This window comes from Canis aureus, chromosome 4 (genome assembly GCF_053574225.1).
Source record: "Canis aureus isolate CA01 chromosome 4, VMU_Caureus_v.1.0, whole genome shotgun sequence".
NCBI classification, from domain to species: domain Eukaryota; kingdom Metazoa; phylum Chordata; class Mammalia; order Carnivora; family Canidae; genus Canis; species Canis aureus.
Genome location: NC_135614.1, coordinates 25,375,867 through 25,395,782, shown reverse-complemented (window position 1 = coordinate 25,395,782; position 19,916 = coordinate 25,375,867). Strand labels below are relative to the sequence as shown.

Sequence of the window (19,916 nt, the reverse complement as noted above, 5' to 3'; positions counted from 1 at the left end):
ATCTCTGGGTCCTGGGATGGAGTCCCACATTGAGCTCCTGACTCAGCAGGGAGTCTGCTTCTTCCTCTGCCTCTGCTCACACACGCATACACACTCTCTCAAATGAATAAATTTTTTTTAAAGAAGATAAAATAACTTACATAATAGTTTAATTTAGTTATGTTCTAGCTTTACATTTAAAAGGCAACAAAGTTAAGCCTCTGTGACATGAAACACCTGTCAGACTTTTGTTGTGAGATGGAAAAAGTGGCCCTTATTAAAAATAGTCAGTGTTATCTTTCCCACATTCCTGTTTTTCTTCTGTAACATGAGAAAGTAGCCTATAGAAAGTTAAACTAAGGTAACTAAAAGTGCTCTGAAACAGTGCTACTTGGAGTGTGGTTTGCAGAAGAGTTGGCATGGGATTTGTTACTGTAAACAACAAGAAAATTACATCAAAACGTGTATCAATAAGTACATGGTTTTGTTTAGTTGACTTTTTCATAGCAAGATTTTCAAGATGAAAAAGCAGTGTGTTATTTACATCATGTTACAGGTTCTTGTCTTAGAACTAGCTTAAGTGGCATTGCTCTAAAACATACAAACTGTTTGATCCCATATTTTTAAAAGGATTTTATTTATTTATTTGAGAGAAAGAATGAGCAGGGGTGGGTGAGAAGAAGCAGGGTCCTTGCTGAGCTTTTTACGTTTGATGTGGGGCTTGATCCCAGGACTCCAAGATCATGACCTGAGCTGAAGGGAGCCTTTTGACTGAGCCACCCAGGCACCCCTAATTCTGAATTTTTAAAAGCACTAAGAAAGTTTAATATGTGTGTTTTGCATTTGTTTGGGATAAGGAAAGCAAATTTTGTAGGTCTTAGGATAATGGGGAAAAACACTTTAGAATAATTATTTAGCTTTGTAAATTACATATCAAGGAATCAAGAATATCAAGATCAATGTATTTTCTAGAGGAAGATACCAGACTAGGAAGCTCCAAGCCCTTGTTTCCCCTTGGAAACAGGAAATAAAGAACTAGAACCTGGATAAGATAACTTTTTAGAAGTCTAGAGGTCTGAAAAACAGCAGAAGGTTTACAGTCACCAAGTGAATTCCTAGTCAAGAAAAAGCCACACTCAGCATGGTAGGAAATTTGTGGTATGTTTACTTACTCTTGTCCTATTCTAAAAATGGTGCTGGATAGATGAGAGGAAGTAGTTGCCCAATTCCCAATTTCCCCTCTTGAACCAGAGGTAACAGAGCAGACCTAGTTTTTAACATTCTATCCTGTTTGGAAGTTGCCTGAAGGACTGGTCTGTTCCACCTAATTCAGAGGTCAGATAAGGAAAAACTTATGACTAGAAAAAGCCCTGGGATGGGACACCTGGGTGGCTCAGTTGTTGAGCATCTGCCTTTGGCTCAGGGCGTGATCCCGGATCCAGGGATCGAGTCCCACATCAGGCTCCCTGTGAAGAGCCTGCTTCTCCCTCTGTCTGTGTCTCTGCCTCACTCTTGGTCTCTCATGAACAAATAAATAAAATCTTAAAAACAAACAAACAAAAAGCCCTAGGAAGCATCAGACACTGTTTTATTAAAGCTGTATGGGGATAACACACCTGCAGATAGGTAAGGCAAGAGGTTACAGGTAGTACAATATAAGACCCCCCAAATGGGCTGAGATGAGAGTCTTACGGAAATTAAGACATTTAAAAGCAGCCATGTATATGGGGAGATTAAACATGCACGCACACACACACGCATACACGCACACTGGCAAGGCAAGATTCATGCCAAGAAAAGCCCTTAAGTCACCACTCTAGGCTGATCCTAGGGATCAGATCTTGCCCTGCTAATTACCAAAGGTCCCTCAGCTTGGAGTCATTTGGCAAAACTGGGAGGGGTGGCTATTTTTACAATTATCTAATTTTTCAACCAAAGAAAAGATCACAAGACATACAAAGAAACAGAAAAACATGATCCATTCATCCCTGAAGAAACATAAACACTGGATGTGTTAAATGAAGACTTTAAAATACCTGTCTTAAATATGCTCAAAGAACTAATGGAAAACAGAGACAAAGAACTAAAAGAAGTCAGGAAAACAATTTATAAACAAAATGAAAATATTGACAAAGGGTTAAAAATGATAAAAATGATCAAGCAAAAATTATGGAGCTGAAAAAATACAAGAACTTGAATGGAAAAATTCATTAGAAGAGTTAAACTGCAGACTTGAATAGGTAGAAGAATAAATCAGCAAACTTGAAGACAGGTCATTTGAATTGATCAAGTCTGAGAAGCAAAAGGAAAAGAATGAAAAAAATTGTACAAAGCCAAAGGGACTATAGGACACCATCAAGCAGGCCCATATACACATTATGTGAATCCCTTGGGAAGAAAGTTGCTGAGAGAGCATTTGAAAAAATAATCGTCAATGATTTCCCAAATTTGAAGTCATGTATGTACAAATCCCAAAAAAGGAAAGAATTCCAAGTAGGTTAAACTCAAAGAGAATAACACTGAGATGCTTAATAAACCTCTCGAAAGCCAAAAATAAAGTGAGAGTCTTGACAGCAGCAAGAGAAAATTGACTTGACATATACAAGGAAACTTGAATAAGATTATCAGTGGGTTTTTCAGCAGAAACCCAGGAGGCCAGAAGGCAGTGGAATAATACATGTAAACTGATGAAGAAAAAAATGTCAATCAAGAATTCAATTTTTAGCAAATATGTCCTACCAAAAAATTAAGGAAAAATTAGATTCTCTGATAAATAAAAATTAAGGGATTTTTTAAAAGATTTTATTTATTTGTTCATGAGAGACACAGAGAGAGAGAGGCACAGGCACAGGCAGAGGGAGAGGCAGGCTCCATGCAGGGAGCCCGATGTGGGACTCGATCCAGAGTCTCCAGGATCACACCCCGGGATGAATGCAGCACTAAACCGCTTGACCACCGAGGCTGCCCTAAAAATTAAGGGATTTTATTACTACTAAACCCACACTGCAAGAAATGCTTCAAGTTGACTTAAAGCCATAGGAGAATATAAATATCTGTAATAAAGGTAAATATATGGATAACAAAAAAATCAATACTGTAGTTTTAATTTGTAACTCCCTCTTTTCCTGTAGGATTTAAAAGACAAATACCTAAAAAATAAATCTGTATTAATGGGTACACAACATATAAATGTATAATTCGTGACTTTACTAACAAAGGGAAATGGAGTTGTAAAGGAGTAGAATTTTGTGTTACTGAAATTAAGTTGGTATCAATTTGAATTAGATTGTTGTAACTTTAGGATATTATGCATAATCTCCATAGTAACCACAAATAAACTATTTACAGAATATACACAAAAGAAAATGAAAATGAATCAAAATGCATTATTACAAAAAACTAAACACAATGGAAGGGAGTAATATAGGAAATGAGGGACAAAAAAGTTGTAAAACATAAAACAAAATGGCAAGAATAAGTCCATCCCTGTTAGTCTTACTTTAAATGTAAATAAATTAAACTCTCCTATCAAAAGACATTAATGATATAATCAATTAAAAACATGACTCCAGGGGCACCTGGGTGGATCAGTGGTTGAGCATCTGTCTTTGGATCAGGTGGTGATCCCAGAGTCCTGGGATTGAGTCCCACTACAAGTCCCCCACAGGAAGCCTGCTTTTCCATCTGCCTATGTCTCTGCTTCTATGTCTCTCATGAATAAATAAATAGAATCTTTAAAAAAAAAACCCACATGACTCCAGTGTATGCTATCTAAAAGATATTCACTTTATATCTAAAGACATGCACAGGTTGAAAGTGAGAGGATGGAAAAAATATATTCCCTATTAAAATCTCAGTGATTTTTCTTTTTACAGAAATAAAAAGCCATCTTAAAATTAATATGGAAATTCAAGTGACCCTAAATAGCCAAAACAAACTTGAATTACAATAGAGGTGTCAGACTTCTTGATTTCAAACCTCCTATACAGCTACAGAAATCCACATAGTGTGGTACTGGCATAAAGACAGACATATAGGGATCCCTGGGTGGCGCAGCGGTTTAGTGCCTGCCTTTGGCCCAGGGCGCATTCCGGGAGACCCTGGATCGAATCCCACGTTGGGCTCCTGGTGCATGGAGCCTGCTTCTACCTCCCTCTCTCTCTCTCTCTCTCTCTCTCTCTCTCTGTGACTATCATAAATAAATTTTTTAAAAAAGAGAGACATATAGACAACCAAAATAGAATAGATAGCACAAAAATCCTTATAATTCAGCAACAACAAAATTTTTTTAATGGATTAAGGATTTAAATAGACATCTTCCAAAAAATATACAAATGGTCAGTAACCACATGAAAAGATACACAACATCATTAATCATTAGAGAAATGTAACTCAAAATCACAATGAGACATTACCTCCCATCTTTTTTTTTAAAAAAAGATTTTATTCATTTATTCATGAGAGAGAGAGAGAGAGAGAGAGAGAGAGAGGCAGAGACACAGGCAGAAGGAGAAGCAGGCTCGATACAGGGAGCCCGATGTGGGACTCGATTCCAGGACTCTGGGATCACGCCCTGGGCTGAAGGCAGGTGCTAAACCGCTGAGCCACCCAGGGATCCACCTCCAATCTTTTAAAGTGATTGTTATCACAAAAAATAGAAGGTAATAATAGTGTTGATCAAACTGTGGAGAAATCAGAATTCTTGTGTTTTGCTGGTGGGAGATACTGGCAAGTGGTATGATCATTTCTCAAAAAAATTAGAGTTACCATATGATTTAGTAACTCTATTTCCAGGTACATATCCAGAAATAAGAAAAGCTGGGACTTAAAAAGATACCTGTAAACTCATTTTAATAAAAGCAGCAGTGCTCACAACCAAAAGGTAAATGCAACCCAAGTATCTATCAACGGATGAATGAATCAACAAAATGTGGTATATACATATAATAGAATGTTATTTGGCTTAAATAGGAAGGATATTCTGACCCATGTTACAAAATGGATGAATCTTGTAAACATGCTAAGTGAAATAAGTCATATACAAAAGGACAAATATGATATGATTCTACTTATATGAGGTATCTAGAATAACCAAATTCATAGACCTAGAAACTAGAATAGTGGTTGTCAGGGGCTGCAGCCAGAGGTTAATGGGGAGTTATTGTTTAATAGAGTTACAGTAGGGGAAGATGATGAAGTTTTGGAGATAGATTATAGTGATGGTTGCACAACAATAAATGTACTTAATATACACTTAAAATGGTTAAAATTGTAAATTTTACTACAATAAAAGAAGTTTCAAAAAAACTAAAATAGAATTACCTGTAATCCAGCAATTCCCTTTTGGGGGTATACACCCCACAGAATTAAAAGGAGACTCAGATATTTGTATACCCAAGTTCATAGTGGCATTATTCATATAACCAAAAGGTGAAATCAAGTAAGTGCATTGGCAGATAATAGGATAAAGTTAAAAAAAAATTTTTAAAGGACAATTTTTAAAATAAATAAAAGAATTAAAAAGAAAATTACATTGAAAATAAGCAAAGAAGGGGATCCCTGGGTGGCTCAGCAGTTTAGTGTATGCCTTTGACCCAAGACATGATCCTGGAGTCCCGGGATCGAGTCCCGCATCAGGCTCCCTGCATAGAGCCTGCTTCTCTCTCTGCCTCTGTCTCTGCCTCTCTCTCTCTCTGTCTCTCATGAATAAATAAAATCTTAAAAAAAAAAAGAAAAGAAGCAAAGAAGATCTAAGATAGAGATAATAGGAATCCCTAAATATATAACAAAGAGGAGAATAATGCTTACAGATTATGCTTCAAGAAAACTTTCTGTATTGTAAGCATGTGACATTAAGGATTTGATTGTAATATAACTGCTTGACATTAAGCCTTTGATTGCCAAGGTGTCCATTTCAAAGACATCCATCTCCAACAAAGATATTGCCAACTGTATGAAGCAGCTACAAATGAAACAACTGGATAAGGAACCAGGCTGCCCCAACCCATGAAGATCCTCTTTTAGAAATTCCTGGGTAACCTAGATAACTGGCCACTTGAGTGTCCCTACTTTTCCCTTCATGCACATTTCTACTCTTTTAAAAAAGATTTTGTTTATTTATTCATTCATTAGAGACAGAGAGAAAGAGAGGCAGAGACAGAGACAGAGAGATGTGGGACTCCATCCCTAGACTCCAGGATCACACCCTGGGCCAAAGACAGGCGCTAAACCACTGAGCCACCCAGGGATCCTCGCACATTTCTACTCTTATGCTTGAGTTTGCCAATAGAGAATGAACCCATGAAATTTAAGGCACATCAACCTCAGATCCTAATAAAGACAGAGGTCAGGTCTGTGCTCTTGCCCATTTTCTCTATCTATGATCTTGCCCTGTAACTCTCAATCATGCTCTGTACCCTCCAGAATCTGTAATAAATTTTGTTCTTCTAAGTCTCTGATGGCTTTTGCTAGGTGTGCCCTGCAATAATAATAAGAATGACAAGGAATAGTCCAGCACCAACATTGGTTCCAATCTACGAAATGTCTATTGGAGTTTGCCATGAGTAATATGGGCCCAGATGAGTGTCTCAGGCATTCCTAGGTAATAGCATCATTATCAATAGGCTGGAATTGACACACTTTCTTTAAAATATTTAAAACTATGTGATGAAAAAAACGCTGTGTATCTGTGATTAGTGAGTCAAAATGACCAACACCAAAACATCCTTGTAAATTACCATGTTTTAAAGAGGGAAAAAATTTCTTTGAGCATCTTGGCAAAAAGTCCACATAACTCATAAGGGAGAGAAAGTTAGATCATGATCAGATGTTGACAGCAACACTTTATCCCAGAAGAACATGGATTAATATATTTCAAATAGTCAAGGAAAGAATGTGAATGAAGAATTTTATATCTGACACAACTAACCTTCAAATATAAAGGACACAGACAAATCTATGAACATGTAGGAATGTGTATGTGCCCAGGATCCCTTCTCAGGAAATCTAGAAAATGAGCTTCAGAAGCCAAAAGGGAAGTTATGAAATAGACAAGAAAAACAGTGAATGTTGTGGTATACAATAGCATTTACAGGAAAATTAACTTTTAATGTTTATAGTAAAATACAAAACAGTTTTAAAATCAATGTATTTATAGTCTAGCTACTACGGAAAACAGTATGGAAGTACTTCAAAAAATTAAAAAAGAACCATGTGATCTAATAATTCCACTTCTGGGTATTTATCTAAAGGAAATAAAAGCACTAACTTGTAAATATATAGGCACCCCCATGTGTACTGCAGCATTATTTATATAGCAACCTAAGAGTCCATCAATGGATGAATGGATAAAGAAAATGTGGAGTGTGTGTGTGTGTGTGTATGTATGTACACACAACAGAATATTATTCAACCTAAAAAAAGAGGAAAAGAGGAAAATTTTGCCACTAGTGACAATATGGATGGACCTTGAGGATATTATACTAGCTGAAATAAGTCAGACAAAGATGAATAGTATGATACTATTTATCTGTGGTCTCTACAAAAGCAAAACAACAAAAAGCCCTGAACTCATAGAGAACAGATTGGTGGTTGCCAGAGTTAAGGGGGAAGAGGTGGGTGGGTGAAATGGGTGAGGGTAGTCAAAAAGTACAAATTTCCAGTTTTAAAATAAATAAATCCTGAGGATATAATGTATACCATCATAACTATAGTTAATAATACTGTGTTGTATATTTGAAAGTTGCTAAGAGAGTAAATCTTAAAAATCCTCATAAGAAAAAAAGTGTAACTATGTGTGATGATGGATGTTAAAGATTATGATGATTCACAATATATATAAATATTGAGTCATTATACATCTGAAATGAATATAATCTTATGTCAAGTATATGTAAGAAAGAGAGAGAAAGAAAAGACAAAAGAAAGAAAAGAATTATCAGCCCCAAGTGTCAATAGTGCCAAAGTTGAGAAACCCTGATCTCAGCAGTCTGATGAAGAATAGCTGATAGAAATTAATTAATTGTGATGAAGTATTTTCTTTAAGAAATTCAGAGAAAGACAAATACCATATGATTTGACTCACGTGTGGAATTTAAGAAACAAAATGATGAACATAGGAGAAGTAAGGCAAAATAAAGTAAGATGAAAACAGGGAGGCAAACCATAAGAGATGCTAAACTCTGGGAAACAAAATGAGAGTTGATGGAGGGAAGGTGAGTGGGGGAGGGATAACTGGAATGGCCATTAAGGAGAACACTTGATGTAATGAGCACTGAGTGTTATATGCAACTGATGAATCACTAAATTCTACCCCTGAAATTAATAATAGAGTACATGTTAACTGAATGAATTTAAATAAAGAATTTTAAAAGAATTCCACAAGTAAAACTTCCTCCTCAATTTTTTTCCAAGGAGTATTGCAGTTGAGCCTGATAGATAAATAGATTTCTTATCCTATTATTTTTTCTTGGAATATTAAAGGACATTATAAAAACAAAAATATCATAAAATAAATATATTTAATTAGAGAAGAATAGAGAAAACCCTTAGTAAGTATCATGGAAACAATTAGTGCTTACCTGAAAGTTTGGAGTACTTACTACCTACATTAGGAAAAAGAAAGGTCTAAAATTAATAACCTAAGTTTCTACATTAAGAAACTAAAAAAGCCATACAATGAAGTATTACTCAGCAATGAGAGGGAATGAAGTACTGACGCATGCTATAAGATGGATGAGCCCTGACAACATATACTAAGTGAAAAATCAGTCACTAAAGACAATATATTATATGATTCCATATATATGAAATGTCCAAAACAGACAAATCTATAGAGAAAAGATTAGGGTTTGCCTGGAGATGGGGTAATTAGGAAGTGTTGGCTAAGGTATATAGGACTTCTTTCGGGGGTAATGAAAATGTTCTAAAATTGCGTGATGATGAATAATACATAATTCTGTGAATGTACTAAAAGATACCAAATTGTACATTTTAAGTTGTTGGGTTGTATGGTGTAATATATTTCAATAAAAATGTTTTTTAGGGTTAGAAAAAGAAGAATGAATTAAATCAAAAGCAGAAGGTAACATCACAACAAAGAGCAGAAATAAATGAAATAGAAAATAGACCAACTATAGAGAAATTCGATGAAACCAAAAGCCAGTTTCTTGAATAGATTGATAAAACTCATAAGCCTCTAGCAAGAATGATGAAAAACAGAAAAGACACAAATTACCAATATTGGGAATTTTAAAGGGGACATTACTACAGTTTCTACAGATATTAAGAGGATAATAATGGAATATAATGAACGTCTATATCAATAATTAGATAACTTATATGAATTGGACACATACCAAGAATAAATGGCCTGAATAGCTCCATATGAAGTAAAGGAATTGAACTAATAATGAAAAACATTACCATAAAGCAAAATTGAGGTCTAGATATTTTCAGTAAGCAAATTCTATCAAATATGTACAGAAGAATACCAGTCCTATACAAATCTTTTTAGAAAACAGAGGAAAAACTTCCTTACTCATTTAAGAAATATTCTGATTCCAAAAACAACAAAACTACCAATAAGGCTCTCATGATCACAGAAGCAAAATCCCTTGCAAAATATTAGCAAGTCCAATTCAACAATAAAAAGAGGTTAATATTCTCTGACCAAGTCATATTTATCTCAGGAATACAAAGTTGTTTTAACAATCAAAATCCAGTCTGTGAAATTTATCACATTGCCAGAAGAAGAAATAAAAAATGACCACATGATTCAGTAGATGCAGATAAAACTTTTGACAAATTTCAATAGCATTCATGCTTAAAAAAAATAAAACAGTGCTTGCATCAGCAACACATATACTAAAATTGGAACAATACAGAGAAGATTAGCATGGTCCCTGTGCAAGGATGACAGGCAAATTCAGGAAGTGTCACATATTTTAAAAGTAATTTCTAGTTTAAAGAAAAAAAAGTAAAGCAAACTAGCTATAGAGAGAAACTTCAACTTGATAAAGGGCACTTATAAAAACCTTACTCTATCATCATGTATAAATGGTAAAAGACTAAATGTTTTCTCACTGTTTGGAATGAGGCAAAAATGCTTGCTTTCTCCCTTCCCCCTTCCTTTTTAACACTGTGCTATGGTCTGACTGTTTGTGTCTCTCCTCCACCAATTGATATCTTGAAATTATCACCATATTATGATATTAGTAGGTGGAGCCTTTGGGAAGTGATTAGGTCATAAGTGTGGAGCTCTTATGAAATGGATTAATGATCTTATAGAAGATGTCACAAGGTTTCCTAGGCCCTTTCACCATATGAGGATACAAGAACTCTGTAAACCAGATGAGGGCTCACCTAACTATGTTGGCAGGCTGATCTCAGACTTCCAGCCTCCAGAACTGTGAGAAATATAATTGATACTTTAAACTACCTTGTCTGGGATTCCTGGGTGGTGCAGCGGTTTGGTGCCTGCCTTTGGCCCGGGGCACGATCCTGGAGACTCGGGATTGAATCCTACGTCGGGCTCCCGGTGCGTGGAGCCTGCTTCTCCCTCTGCCTGTGTCTCTGCCTCTCTCTGTGTGACTATCGTAGATAAATTAAAAAAAAAAAATAAGAAAAAAAACTACCTTGTCTGTGGCATTTTGTTATAGTAGCCCAAATGGACTAAGACCCATTATAGGAAGATCCTAGTCAGTGCAATAAGATAAGAAAAAAATAAAAGACATATACATTGGAAAGGAAGAAGTGGCCTTTATTCACAGGTGACATGATTGTGTTTGTAGAAAATCCTAGAGGATCTACAAAAAAGCTTTAAAACTAACACAGACTGGGGCTGTCAGAAGAGCATGTGACTCTTAATCTTGGGGTCACCAGTTCAAGCCCCATGTTGGATAAAAATATTACCAAAAATATATACATATAATATGGGGATCCCTGGGTGGCTCAGCAGTTTGGCACCTGCCTTTGGCCCAGAGCGTGATCTTGGAGTTCTGGGATCAAGTCCCACATGGGGCTCCCTGCATGGAGCCTGCTTCTCCCTCTGCCTATGTCTCTGCCCCCCGCCTCTCTCTCTGTCTCTCACGAATAAATAAAATCTTTAAAAAATACACACATACACACACACACACACACACACACACACACACACAAACACATAATAAACTTAAAAACAAACAAAAAAACAAAAAAACCTAGTACAAGGGCCCTAGGGTTGCAGAGCCGATTAAGTGTCTGACTCTTGCTTTCAGCTCAGATTGTTATCTCAGGGTTGTGGGGTCCAGCACTACATCCAGCTCCATACTTAGTGTGGAGTCTGCTTGGGATTCTCTCACCTTCTATCCCCATCCCGACCCCTGCTCTCGATCTCTCTCTAAAATAAATAAATCTTAAAAAAAAAAAAAAAGCAAAACTAGGGGATCCATGGGTGGCTCAGCAGTTTAGCACCTGCCTTTGGCCCAGGGCATGATCCTGAAGACCCAGGATCAAGTCCCATGTCAGGCTCCCAGCATGGAGCCTCCTTCTCCCTCTGCCTGTGTCTCTGCCTTTCTCTCTGTGTCTCTCATGAATAAATAAAATATTTTTTTAAGAAACTAGTAGAGATGAATAAGAATACAAAGTCCATATACAAAAATCAATTTAAAATTAAATTTTAAAAACAATGTATATGTAAGATCAAAAAAAAAAAATCACCGAACATGGCCTAGGTGGCTCAGTCAGTTAAGTATCTGCTTTCAGCTCAGGTCATGATCTCAGGGTCTTGGGATCCAGTCCTGTGTCAGGACTCCCCCTCCCAAAGAATGTAGATGAAAAAAATTGGGAAAAAATGAACAAAGTTGGAAGTTTTACATAACCTGATTTAAAGACTTTTTATGAAGTCACAGTAGTTGCGATAGTGTGTATTGTTATAAGAATAGACATACAGATCAGTGGAACCAAATACAAAGTCCAGAAATAGATAAATTCATATATAGTCAATTGATTCTTGACAAAGGGGTCAAAGTAATGCAATAGGAACTGTGTAGCCTTTTTAACAATAATTGGATATCTACCTATCCTCCTATCTACCACATGTGTACCAATCAAATTTTACCTTTATCTCACACCATACACACAGAAAAACTTGAAGTGGATAATATACTTCAATGTGAATAGTAATAGTATAAAAATTTAGAAAAAATACAGGAGAAAATCTTTGTGACCTTTGTGTTGGCAAAATTTCTTAGGACATAAAAAAAGCATTAACCAGAAAAGAAAAAAAATTATAATTTGATCCTACCAAGATTTTAAATTTCTGTTCTTTGAAATCCCAGTACTGTAGGTTTTAAAAATTAGCAAACAACTTGGCATTGCAAACTATAAATCAAAAATAGCCTAACCAAGTGTTATCTATTCTAAGAATGTGAGGATCAGTATTTTAAAAAAAATCTATTGGGCAGCCCCAGTGGCACAGTGGTTTAGTGCCACCTGCAGCCTAGGGTGTGATCCTGGAGACCCAGGATCGAGTCCCACGTCGGACTCCCTGCATGGAGCCTGCTTCTCCCTCTGCCTGTGTCTCTGCCTCTCTCTCTCTCTCTCTCTCTCTCTCTCTCTCTCTCTCTGTGTCTCTCATGATTAAATAGATAAAATCTTAAAAAAAAAAAAAGAAAGAAAGAAAGAAAAAGAAAAGAAAATGTTTCCTAAGGGTTTGCCCGAGGAGAATTGCAGAGGAGGAAGACCTGAAGTTCACCTTGTCCCATGGACACAAGTAGATAATTCTCACATCACCATAAACAACCCAGAAAACGACCCAAAGACTGGCACAACCAACTGCACAACTAAACACAGAGCAGAGGCCACATCAAAGACGGTAGGAAGGGCGGAGACCTGGTGAGGAGCCCAAGAGACTTCAGGACCATCTGTGGGAGGGACGGACCCACCAGCACCGAGAGGAGAGAGAAACGGGACTATCACACCAGGGAGCCTGCATGAGGAAGAAGAATCCTCCTTAACATTTGGCTTTGAAAACCACAGAGGCAGAGTTTCAAGAGTTCTTACAACCAACAGGACTTAAAACCTGGAATTAAAAAAAAAAAAAAAATCAGCAGGCTTGGCTCTGGGAAAGTTGGGAGGGCAGAGGAAACTGAGTCCCTGGCCTTAAAGAGACAGCACAAAAAAAAAAAGCCTGCAAAAATTCAACATAGAAGCAGCAATTTGAAAAATGCCTGGGGCACGCAGGAGGGAGGGTTATTTACTAATATTAGAGTGTGTCTGGAGGGAGAGACAAGAGATGGTTGGGAAACTCCTCTAGGAACAAAGGTGCTGGCAGGCACCACTTACCTTTCCCCACTCCCCAGGGGAAACAGGCAGCCAGCTGTGGAGCGGTGCAGTGCCACCATACACTACCTCATTGGCTTATACTGCACCCGGCCTCCCCAACATTGGCAGATCTGCCCCTCTAGCCAGGGGCACCCAGGGAACCCAGCACTGTGGGTTCCCTACTCCAGATGTCCTGAGCGAACCTTGCTAACACTGTGTATCCTGAACTGCATGCTTTGTGGGACCTCGGTCCCAGGAGCAGCAAAGTCCCTTCTTCCAGGGGACCTGTGCACAAACCATGCTAAAACTGCAAGTCTTGCCCCCTGTGCTTTGTGGATCTGCCCCCTCTAATACGCTCTTGAACACAGCCCATTCAAACGGGAGCCACAAACGTGGCAGTGTGCAAGCAGTCCTGACAGCACCAACACCACTCCAAAGTGACGCCTGCTCTGGAGAGACGGAAAGATATCCACACACACCAGTCTGACTATGACCAACAGTGGGCTGGGGGCAGACAGCTGATCTGACTGCAGGCCCCGCCCACCAACAGAAGCTTCTCAGGGCACAACACAGGGAAAACACCCTGCAATTTGGTGCTATTGCATCTCCAGCAAATGCGGAATCTGATTCATCTCAAGCCCAAGGAAGCCACAGACTGATCCGCTAATACCACAGGGACTAAACATGGCTCATGACAGGCAAAGAGAGACACTGCAGATGGCTGGACTGAAGAAAAAAGCAGCTTGGTCACAAAAGCAAGGTGCACCCAACACACGTAGAAAACACTTCTGGGGAACCCTGAGTGGCGCAGTGGGGGAACCCTGGGTGGCGCAGTGGTTTAGCGCCTGCCTTTGGCCCAGGGTGCGATCCTGGAGACCCAGGATCGAATCCCACATCGGGCTCTCAGTGCATGGAGCCTGCTTCTCCCTCTGCCTGTGTCTCTGCCTCTGTCTCTCTCTCTGTGACTATCATAAATAAATAAAAATAAAAATAAAACATTAAAAAAAAAAAAAAACACTTCTGAAGTGCCAGGTCCTGGTCCACAGGGGGTACTGCACAGCACAGCACTACAGGATCTCTCCTTTATAAGGCTACACCTCTCAAGAGCAGGAGACATATCTGACTTACATAACACTCAGAAACAGAGACATAAACAAAATGAGGAGACAGAGAAAAACATCCCAAATGAGAGAACAGAACAAAACCACAGCAAGAGACTTAAATGAAACAGATATAAGTAATATACTTGACAGAGAATTTAAAGTAATAATCATAAACATATTCACTGGACTTGAGAAAAGAGTGGAGGGCATCAGTGAGATCCTTAACAAAGAGAGAAAGAATCAGAGATGAAAAACACAATAAATGAAATTAGATGGAATAAATGGTAGAATAGAGGAAGCAGAAGAATGGAGCAGGAACCTGGAGGATAGAGTAATGGAAAATAATCAAGCTGACTGAAAAAAATTATACAAAGCAGAATAGACTAAAGGAAAGCAGTGACTCCATCAAGCATAATAACATATGCATTATACAGATCCCAGAAAGAGAAGGGGGAGAAAAGGGGCCAGGAAACTTATCCGAAGAAATAAAAGTGAAAACTACCCAAATCTGAAACAGAAATTCAGATCCAAGAGGCAGAGATCCCCCCAACAAAATCAACCAAGATGGGTACCTGGATAGCTCAGTAGATTAAGCGTCCAACTCTTGATTTTGGCTCAGGTCATGATCTCAGAACCATGTGATCAAGGCCCCCATCAAGCTCCATGCTGGGAGTGGAGCCTGCTTAAGATGCTCTCTCTACTTGTCCCTCTGCACCCCCACCCTCTGACTGATGCATTCTAAATAAATAAACTAATAAACAAACCAAAGGAGATCCAACCAAGACACATAGTAATTAAAATGTCAAAAAGTAATGAAAGAATTTTAAAAGCAGGAAGAGAAGAGAAAAACAGTTACATAAAAGAGTAACCGCCATTAGATTATGAGTGGATTTTTCAGCAGAAAATTTGCAAGGCCAGAAGAGAGTGGCATGACATATTCTAAATGCTGAAAGGAAAATCTGCAGCCAAGAATACTCTATCCAGCAAGGCTATCATTCAGAATAGAAAGACAGATAAACAGTTTCCAGACAAACAGAAGTTAAAAGAATTCATAATCATTGAACCATCCCTACAAGAAATGTTAAAAGGGACTCTGAATGGAAAGGGAAGATGATAAGTAAGACTAACAAAAGTGGGGAGCATAGAAGCAGCAAAAAAGGGCTCAGTTGGTTAAGCAACTGACTCTAGATTTTGGCTCACATTGTGATCTCAGTGTCATAGGACTGGCCCCAGATTGGGTTCCACACTCAGCAGAGAGTCTACTTTGGGATTCTCTCTCTCCTTTCCCACCACCACCCTTCCCTCACCACAGCGTGCACTTTCTCTAAAATAATCTTTTTTTAAAAGCAGTAAAAATAAGTGTATCTGTAAAAATCAGTCAAGCAACTCACAAAAGAATGTAAAGCCAGGATACCATATACCTAAAATATGGGAGAGTTAAAAAACAAAACAAAACAAAAAAAAAACAGGATAAAAACCACATGATCATTTCAATACATTTGGAAAAAGTATTTCACAAAGTACAACAACATTCATGATAAAATTCCTCAACAGGGGCACCTAGCTAGCTCAGTTGGTGGAACATGTGACCCTTGATCTTGGGGTTGTGAGTTTGAATCCCACATTGGGCTTAGGGATTCCTTTAAAAAAAAAAAAAAAAGCCCTGACATAGTAGGTTTAGAGGGAATATACCTCAAATAATAAAAGCTACATATGAAAAACCCATAGCTACCATCTCATCAATGGGGGCAAACTGAGAGCTTTTCCCTTAACATAAGGAACAAAAGAAGACTGTCACTCATCACTCTTATTCAACATAATACTGAAAGTCCTAGCCACAGCAATTAGACAACAAAAAGAAATAATAAGCACTTAAATTGCTAAGGAAGAAGTACAACTTTCATTTGCAGGTGATGTGATATTATATGTAGAAAACTCTAAAGATTCCACCAAAAAACTACTAGAACTGATTAGTGAATTCAGTAAGATCACAGGATATAAAAATCAATGTACAAAAATCTGTTGCATTTCTATACACCTTAATAGGGCAGCAGACAGAGAAATTAAGAAAACAGACTCATTTAAAATTGCACCAAAAATAATAGAATACCTAGGAATAGAGGTGCCTGGGTGGTTCAGTGGGTTAAACATCCATGGTTTCAGCTCAGGTCATGAGCTCATGGTCGTGAGATCAAGCCTTACATCAGGGTCTGTGCTGAGCTGAGTGTGGAGTCTGCTTGGGATTCTCTGTCCTCCTCTCCTTCTGCCCTTCCCCCATCTTTCTCTCTCTCAGTAAATAAATTTTTTTAAAAAAGGATACCTAAGAATAAATTTAACCAAGGAGGTGAAAGACCTACTCTGAAAACTAGAAAACATTGGTGAAAGAAATCGAAGAATATGCAAATGGAAAGTTATTCCATGCTCATGGATTGAAGAATATTGTTAAAATGTCCATACTACCAAGAACAATGTACAGATTTAACGCAATCCCTTTCAAAATACCAACAACATGTTTCACAGAACTAGAACAAACAATCCTTAAATTTGTATGGAACCACAAAAGACCCCCAAATAGCCAAAGCAATCTTGAAAAAGAAAAACAAGCCTTGAAGAATTGCAATTCCAGACTTCAGGTTATATTACAAAGCTGTAATAATCAAAACACATGGTACTGGCACAAAAAGACACAGAGATCAAGGAACAGAATAAGAAGCCCAGAAATAAACCCACAATTATATGGTCAATTAACCTACAACAAAGGACAGAATATGCAGTGGGAAAATCTCTTCAACAAGTACTGTTAGGGAAAGTGTATAGCAAGAGGCAAAAGAATGAAACTGAACCACTTTCTTACACCATACACAAAAATAAATTCAAAATGAATTAAAGACCTAAATGTGAGACCTTGAAACCATAAAATCCTAGAAGATTGCACAGGCAGTAATTTCTCTGACATCAGCTGTAGCAATATTTTCTAGATATTTCTCTTGAGGCAAGGGAAATAAAAGCACAACTAAACTATTGAGGCTACATCAAAATAAAAAGCTTCTGCACAGCAAAGGAAACAATCAACAAAACTGAAATACAACCTACAGGATGGGAGAAGATATTTGCTAATGACATACCTGATAAAAGGTTAGTTTCCAAAATATATAAAGAATTTGTACAATTCAACATCCCCAGAAAACAAATAATCCAATTAAATATTGGCAGAAGATGTGAACATTTTTCCAAAGATGACATCCGGATGACCAACAGATCAAAAGATGCTCAACATCACTCATTATCAGAGAAATTCAAAACTACAATAGATGTCACCTCACACCATTCTGTTAGAATGGCTAACATCAACAACACAAGAAATAACAGGTGTTGGTGATGATATGGAGAAAGGGGAACCCTCTTGCACTGTTGATGGGAATGCAATCTGGTACAGAGACTGTGGAAAACAATATGAAGTTTCCTCGAAAAGTTAAAAATAGAACTATCCTACAATCCAGCAATTGCAGTACTGGATATTTACCCAAAGAATACAAAAATGCTAATTCAAAGGAACATATGCCACTCTGTTTGTAGCAGCATTATTTATAATAGCCCAGATACAGAAGCAGCCCATGTCCATCAATTGATGAATGGATAAAGAAGATGTGGTGTGTGTATATGTATACCCATGAAAGCAATATTTCATTCTTTTTATGGTTGAATAATATTTCATTACATATGGAATGCTCCAGCCCCTCGTGTGGTTCCTGGGTCCTGCTAGAAACCAGCCTGGTGTTTTAAGCCACGAGAAAGGAGCCCCTACAGCCTCGCTCCTGTTCCTACCACAACCACCAGTGAGCTCCACATGTACACCTAGCTCTCTTAGATTTCAAACGTTATCCTATTTCTGGCCTCAGAAAAGTGAGAAAAAAATATTCCATTAGTGAGAAAATATTCCATTACATATGGAATATTATTCAGCCACAAAAAAATGTAATCTTACCATCTGCAATGACATGGATGAAGCAAGAGAGTATAATGCTAAATGAAATAAGTCAGTCAGGGAAAGACAAATACCATATGATTTCACTCATATGTGGAATTTTTTTTTTCATATGTGGAATTTAAGAAACAAACAGAAAAATATATAGAGAGAAACCAAAAACAGACTCTTAACTATAGAGAACAAACTACTGGTTACCATGAGGGGGGGCAGGTGGCACAATGAGTGAAATAGGTGATGGGGATAAAGGAGTGCACTCATCATAATGAGCACTGGGTGCTGTATGGAATTTTTATTTTATTTTATTTTATTTTTTTTAATTTTTATTTATCTATGATAGTCACACAGAGAGAGAGAGAGAGGCGGAGACACAGGCAGAGGGAGAAGCAGGCTCCATGCACCGAGAGCCCGACGTGGGATTCGATCCTGGGTCTCCAGGATCGCGCCCTGGGCCAAAGGCAGGCGCCAAACCACTGCGCCACCCAGGGATCCCTGTATGGAATTTTTGAATTACTATATTGTACAACTGGAGCTAATATAACACTATGTTAACTATACCGGAATTAAATAATATAAAACAAGATTTGGCCACACAAAAAATCTAGTAATCAACCTCAAAGGCATGGATATCTGTGATTTACTTAATAAAAAATCAGGAGTGCCTGGATGGTTCAGTCAGTTGGGTGTTCCACTCTTGATTTAGGCTCAGGTCATGATCTAAGGGTTGTGAGATTGAGCCCCACATTGGGCTTCATGCTCAGAGTGGAGTCTGCTTGAGATTATCTCTCTCTGGCTTCACCACCACCGCACCTCTGGCTTGCATACATACACATGCACACACTCACACACTGTCTCTCCCCCTCCCTCTCTCCCATAAATAATCTTTTAAACAATTTTTTAAAAAGAAAAAGAAATCAAAAGAACTGTGTTAAGGTTGCTTGATGGGCTCTATGAAAACATAGAAAGACAATTCAATGAAATTAGAAAAAATACAGGAACAAAATAAGAAGCATAAGAAAGACAGAAGTCATGAAAAGAACCAAACAGAAAATCTGGAGCTGACGTATACAATGAGGAGGTTGAAAAATTCAATGGAGAGCACCAACAATAAAATGAATCAAGCAGGAGAAAAACAAACAAAAATTGTGAATTTTTTAAAAAGTGTGAATTAGAAGATAGGATGTTTGAAATTATCCAGTCAGAGGAGAAGAAAAAGAATAGAGAAAGCCAACTTAATCTATAGGATAACATCAAAAGATACACTTTGGGGATCCCTGGGTGGCACAGCGGTTTAGTGCCTGTCTTTGGCCCAGGGCGCGATCCTGGAGACCCGGGATCGAATCCCACATCGGGCTCCCGGTGCATGGAGCCTGCTCCTCCCTCTGCCTGTGTCTCTGCCTCTCTCTCTCTCTCTCTCTCTCTGACTATCATAAATAAATAATTAAAAAAAAAGATACACTTTGTGAATTATTAGAGTCCCAGAAAGAGAAGAGAGGGAAGAGTCAGAAAGCTTATTTAAAGAAATAGTGGGAAGGAACTCCCCAAAT

The 19,916-nt window shown here is 37.9% G+C and overlaps 1 non-coding gene across 1 annotated transcript; it reads left to right on the top strand.

Annotated features, from left to right (window-relative positions):
- The first annotated feature begins 9,819 nt into the window (after window positions 1-9,819).
- Window positions 9,820-9,926, top strand: LOC144313135 (U6 spliceosomal RNA). The gene has a single exon (XR_013378859.1). It is a non-coding gene; the product is annotated as a U6 spliceosomal RNA (small nuclear RNA).
- The last annotated feature ends 9,990 nt before the right edge of the window (window positions 9,927-19,916 follow it).